The 6574-nt window shown below is 41.5% G+C and overlaps 1 non-coding gene across 1 annotated transcript; it reads right to left on the reverse strand.

Annotated features, from left to right (window-relative positions):
• Positions 1 to 6062: 6062 nt before the first annotated feature.
• LOC125470914 lies at positions 6063 to 6169 on the reverse strand. Its single transcript, XR_007253283.1, has one exon. It is a non-coding gene; the product is annotated as a small nucleolar RNA R71 (small nucleolar RNA).
• Positions 6170 to 6574: the final 405 nt, after the last annotated feature.

A 6574-nucleotide genomic window follows, 5' to 3' on the forward strand; every position in this document is an offset into this window, starting at 1 on the left:
CATTTTAGTCTAAGCCCAAACACCTACACCATTAAATCTAAGCCGACCTACTGACCCCACCAATTCAACCTTTACCACAAACACAAATCCCTCACCACTCGCACCAGATACCTCGTCCCCACCCCCCAACCTGCTCTTCCTCTACTTCATCAGTCCGACCAAATTAAACATCCACTGACTCGTTTCAGTGATTATCAGACACACCATGCTACTTTGCTTATGCCCAGTGCCGTCCCTTCCTCTATGTTCGGTACGCAATATCCACTTCAACGGTACGTCTCTTACTCTTGTTTATCTCCTGCTCATCCATCATTTGTACACAACATATCTCACCTGGTCAAACCAGCTTCTTATGAGCAGACCTGTCATGACCCCAAAGCTCTTGAAGACAACCGCACCTGGACTATGGTTCTTCTACCTTCTAGCCAACGACCTATTTAATGCAAATGGGTCTTCAAGATCAAGTATCATTCTGACGGTACCATCGAACGGTACAAAGCCCACCTTATCGTAAAGGGGTTCACTCAACGTAAGGGCATCGATTACAAAGAAATGTTCCCTCCGATTGCTAAACTCATTACTGTCTGTTGCCTTTTCACTGTTGCTGCTATTCGAAATTGGCCTCTGCACCAAATGGATGTGCAAAATGCATTTCTTCATGGTGCACTACATGAGGAAGTATATATGTTATCGCCTCCTTGTAACATCCCACATCGCCCAGGGGAGTGGATCCTGTAAGCCTTAGATGTATATTCCTATCTCTACCTAGTATGAGGTCTTTTGGGAGCTCATTGGCTTCGGGTTCCATCGGAACTCCAAAGTTAAGCGAGTTCGCGCGAGAGCAATCCCATGATGGGTGGCCTACTAGGAAGTTCTCTTGTGAGTTCCCAGAAACAAAACCGTGAGGGCGTGGTCATGGCCCAAAGCGGACAATATGGTGCTACAGTGGAGTCTAGCACGGTATGTGGTGGGGGTTTGGGCCAGGATGTGACAATTTGGTATCTAAGCCAATCCATGGCCGGATGTGTGCCGACGAAGACGTCGGGCCCCTAAGGGGGGTGGATTGTAACATCCCACATCGCCCAGGAGAGTGGATCTTGTAAGTCTTATACATATATTCCCATCTTTACCTAGCATAAGGCCTTTTGGGAGCTCATTGGCTTTGGGTTCCATCAGAACTCCAAAGTTAAGCGAGTTCGCGCGAAAGCAATCCCATGATGGGTGACCCATTAAGAAGTTCTCGTGTGAGTTCCCAGAAACAAAACCGTAAGGGCGTGGTCGGGGCCCAAAGTGGACAATATGGTGTTACGATGGAGTCGAGCCCGGGATGTGGTGGGGGCCCGGGCCAGGATGTGACAATTTGGTATCTGAGCTAATCCATGGCCAAATGTATGCCGATGAGGACGTTGGGCCCCTAAGGGGGGTGGATTGTAACATCCCACATCACCTAGGGGAGTGGATCTTGTAAGCCTTATATGTATATTACCATCTCTACCTAACATGAGGCCTTTTGGGAGTTCATTGGCTTTGGGTTCCATCGGAACTCCAAAGTTAAGCGAGTTCATGCGAGAGCAATCCTATGATGGGTGACCCACTAGAAGTTCTCATATGAGTTCCCAGAAACAAAACTGTGAAGGCGTGGTCAGGGCCTAAAACGGACAATATCGTGCTACGGTGGAGTCGAGCCCGGGATGTGGTGGGGGCCCAGGCCGGGATGTGACACTCCTGGTTATCGTCGACAAGGGGAGACCATGGTTTGCCGACTCCACAAGTCCTTATATGGATTCAAACAGGCCTCTCATAGCTGGTTCCAACGATTCTTATCTGCCATTCAAGAAATTAGCTTCCAACAATCACGTGCAGATTACTCGTTGTTTACTTAGGTTTGTGAAAACTCTATTACTATGGTGTTGCTTTACGTTGATGACATCATCATTACAGGGAATGATGAGGAAGCCATTAGTAACCTCAAGAAGTTTCTCAGTGGTTGTTTCCAAATTAAAGATCTCGGACCATTAAAATACGTTCTTGGTGTAGAAGTTACATGTTCCAAAGCTGGGTTTCCATTTGTCAACGTAAATATACCCTGGATATATTAGAGGAAGCCGATTTGCTCGGAGTAAAACCTGCCAAAGTACCTATGGAATTTGCTTTGGTATTGACAACGACAAAAAGTGATGCTCTCAAGCACCCAACTCGATATCGACGTTTGATTGGGAAATTGATCTATCTTACAATTACAAGGCCAGAGATTATGTATGCAATGAACACTCTTAGCCAGTTCATGCAAGAACCAAAGCTTCATCATCTTAACGCAGCAGATCGTCTTCTCCAATACCTGAAGGAAGCACCAGGACAAGGTCTATTGTTTTCTTCAGAAAACTAACTCAATTTGATTGGCTATTATGATATGGATTGGGCTAGATGTCCGATCACATTCTGATCAGTGACAAGCTTTTGCATTTTTCTTGGTAAGTCACTTGTATCATGGAAAAGTAAAAAGCAAGTCACAGTCGCACGATCTTCGGCGGAAGCCGAATATCGCTCCATGGCTACAACCACTTATGAGCTTACTTGGCTAAGGTACTTATTGAAAGATTTGCGTGTACATCACCTTGAGCCAGCAAGATTGTTTTATGACAATCAAGTTGCCCTACATATTGCAGCAAATCCCGTGTATCATGAACGGACCAAACACATAAAATAGATTGTCACACAGTCCATGAAAGGATTCAAAGGGGAGAAGTCAAGACCACTCATGTGCAAAGGGGGAGTCAGATAGCTAACATATTTACGAAGCTGCTAAGAGCACCCGCCTTCCACTCGCATCTTAGCAAGTTGGGTGTCATTGACATCCACACTTCAACTTGAGGGGGAGTGTTAAAGGAAATAAAATAGTCAACTATCTGATATGATTTGGAGTGATTGTAGGATACAATAATCCATCTTGGAGCGATTGTAGGATACAATAGTCCATCTTGGAGCGATTGTAGGAGATGATTGTAATAGCATAGAATTAGTTTCCGTTTACCTAGAGTAGCATCACAATTCTTGTATAAATTCATACCTGTGTACAACTTCAGTTATGTAATACAAAATATATTCACATAACAATTTTATACCACCTGCAAAGGAAAATCATTAATCATGCAAAAGGAAGTAGAGAAGAAGAAAATCATAAAGGAAGGATATGGAAAATTCACGCTAGAAAGCAACCTGACTCATGCATGCAGAGTATGACAATAAAAAACATGCCAACATTTATCCGGAACAAGTCAGCACGTCTAGAACTGATCACACACGCATACACAATCCGTAAGAAAGCAAGTCGTCACTAATCCTCCTGCAATGCTAACTACGGAAAAGGCAACCACCTTCATTTCCCGCCGCAACCAAGGCGTGTACAAAACCTACATGGGAAACGCCAGTATGCATACCCACGTCATTAACAAACATGTCCTCTACATCGCGACTGCCTTTTCCCACGACAGCCTCGGCCTCGAAAATGGTCCGGATCACCCTTTCCACTGCAGCCCTAGTCTTGGAAATGATCTGGATTGCCTTTCTCACCAGCATTCTCAGCCTTGGAAAGGGCCTTCGCCTTTCCTACCAGCAGTCTTAGCCTCTGAAAGGGCTTGACTAATAGGAACATATTTCTGTAACTTTGTTATCTTAGTTCTCTAGTTTATTTAGTTAATTTCCATTTGTTTTAATGTTTTATGGTATTAATTTTTCGTTTGATTTCATGTCCAATTGCCAAAAGTGACCAAAGAAGGTTAAATTGAGTAGAAATGAGCTACTTTGGATTTGGATTGGATGGCATATGTGGACTGCACTAGGGATGGGGATTTTGGAGTCTATATGAAGTCCTTACGCTACAAATATGAGGGTATTGATACATAAGCAAGTTGTGGCAGCATGCTGGAATTAGCAGTTCTTGTTTATCAGTCCATTAATGTATAATGCTTGGATCTAGATGATATATTCATCAACGTTGTTGCAAATTGTGTCTAATACAACATATCCAAAATTGGCATCAATCAAAGCTCTATATCATCCCCAGCTCATCCCGCACTGACAGTTGTTCAAATTTGCAGTTCATAGGTTGTAAAGTCTAAAAATGGCAACATAAAGTTCTCAAATGAAAATGACTTCTTCATGAAGGTTACTCCAAATTGTGTCGACATTAACATATCCAAATTTGTGGATAATCTATTTAATGAAGCGGTATGAGTGACTAAAATACTGACACATGTCTAAAGTAACTTTAGCAGCTGTCCTCTAAAACATGAGTTGGACTCTTTGCTGCTATGAATGGAAGACAAGTTGAGAGCTGCAGCCTTTGTGGATCAAATGAAGAAAGGAGGAGGAAATTATTCATGTGGGAGACAATAAATGACAAAAGTAAAAGAAATAAAGAAACCAATTCACTCATCTACTACAAGTTGTACTAGTTGCAGTTGCCAAGTTTATTCTAGCTACTGCCCAATTACTTTGTATTGGCTGTACTTCCAGCTTTGATGACAAGATGTGATAAGAAATGACATGTGGTGCAAGGCCAAACGAAAGAACGCAAAATGTCCAACTTCATACATTGAAGCCGCCATGTTTAACTTGAGGTTTTGCAATCTTCCATTTTGGACTCACTTCTACCCAACTTGATTTTCTTTTCTCCTAAAGGAGAGGCGCTGCAACAAGAAAGGAGTCTCATGTGTAGGAATATACAAATAGAATAGACATAGAGATAGTGATTGAGAGAGACACAAATTGATGGTGTTGTAGTTTTTCTTCTTTATTTTCAGTTCAAAATGCTAGGTGCTATGTCTAGCTCATTTTCTGTACTAGGGGCAATTTTGAAGCCCCGAACATGTTAAATTATATTTAATAACATTCAGTTTATATTCCTTATGATCCTTGATTGAACTATTTTTTTCTTTTCACTGAGCTAAATAACATGATTTTTAGTTTGTTTGTTTAGGTGGCCAACTATATAAGCATGCTAGGACCCTAATGTTAGTATCATATTTGTAATCCGTAATTGTCATGCATGTGTACACTAAGTAGCAACTGTTAATGATCTTAACATGTGCAACAAACTCTAGGTTCAACAAGACTCCGTGAGTACTTGTAACCCTAGTATTGTCTTAGACCCTTTTTCGTGTTAATGGTCTTAACATGTCCTTAGTTGCATCTCTTTATAATTTCATCTAAACATTCAAAACCCCGCCTTGTCACACTTTCATTATAATTGCTGTCTTGATTTTATATTCTTTCATTCTAAGGTTTTCTTTTGAACATTTTCGTGTATTCGATTAATAGTTTACAACAATCCTCTGTAGAATAGACCCTTGCTTCAATCTATACTAAATAATGACTTAATAGTGCAAGGTTAATTGCTTGTTTATTTTAGGCAAACCAATTTTGGTGCCTTGTCGCTGAGGATTGTTTTCCCTAATTGTTAATGAAAATTAGTGTGATTAATTTTTTGTTTTATTTTTTCTTTAAACTAATACTTTAATTTTTCTTTGAATATTTTTAGACACGGGTTCATCTCCCAAGGCTTTGATCGTTTAACTAGCATAGCAGAGCGCCTTGAACGACTCAAGAACCCAATTCATTTTGAACAAACAGTGTGCCCTTCTCTAACACCTTCACATCCAGTTTCAAGCTCTAGTGGAGAGAAGGAGGAACAAGAAATGGCAGCCAATGTCAACCTCTCCATGAGGTAGCTCGTGGCAACTATTGGACCTGCCACACCATTATGCATCACCTATCCAACTAATGGACGTTTTGAGCTCAAGTCTGGAATACTCCATTACCTTCCCATATTTCATGGTTTTGCAGGAGAGGATCCTCATACACATCTCAAGGGATTTCATATGGTGTGCTTAGGGATGAAGCCAGAAGGCGTGAGTGAAGAGAATCAAGTTAAAAACATGTCCTTTCTCATTAGCTGATGGAGCAAGAGAGTGGCTATATGATCTTCCGCCAGGATCAACCACAACATGGGATGAAATGCAACACTAGTTTTTGGAGAAGTATTTACTACTTCAAAGGCTGCAACTTTGGGAAAAGCAATATATGGCATTCAACAACAACATGGGGAGCTATTATGCAAATATTGGGAGTGTTACAAGAAGCTATGTACCGCATGCCCTCAACACCAATTCACAGATTTTTCTCTTGTGCAATACTTCTATGAAGGATTGTGTCCTAATGATAGAGCTATGCTTGATTCCGCTGCTGAAGGAGCTCTAATTGACAAGACGCCTGCACAAGCAAGGACTTTGATTGCCACCATGGCCGCTCAAACTCAACAATTCGGAACAAAGAGCCAAAGTTCTCACAAGGTGAATGAGGGGGCATACAACGGATGCATGTCCAAGCTTGACAGATCAAGGAACGTTCGGAACAAGTACATGCTTTAGGTGGCAACTTCCGAGGACAACTGATAGGATTTTTACCACCTGCAAAAGTAGGGATAAAAACACTTAAAAATACTTGTAAGAGTACAAGGTTATTGTAGTATAGCGGCTCAAGTAAGGTCGTTTTTCACAGGGATTGATTAAATAAT

Source organism: the organism of the source record quoted next, unplaced genomic scaffold (assembly GCF_019419815.1).
Source record: "Pyrus x bretschneideri cultivar Hongxiangsu unplaced genomic scaffold, Pyrus_bretschneideri_v1 Contig54, whole genome shotgun sequence".
NCBI lineage: Eukaryota > Viridiplantae > Streptophyta > Magnoliopsida > Rosales > Rosaceae > Pyrus > Pyrus x bretschneideri.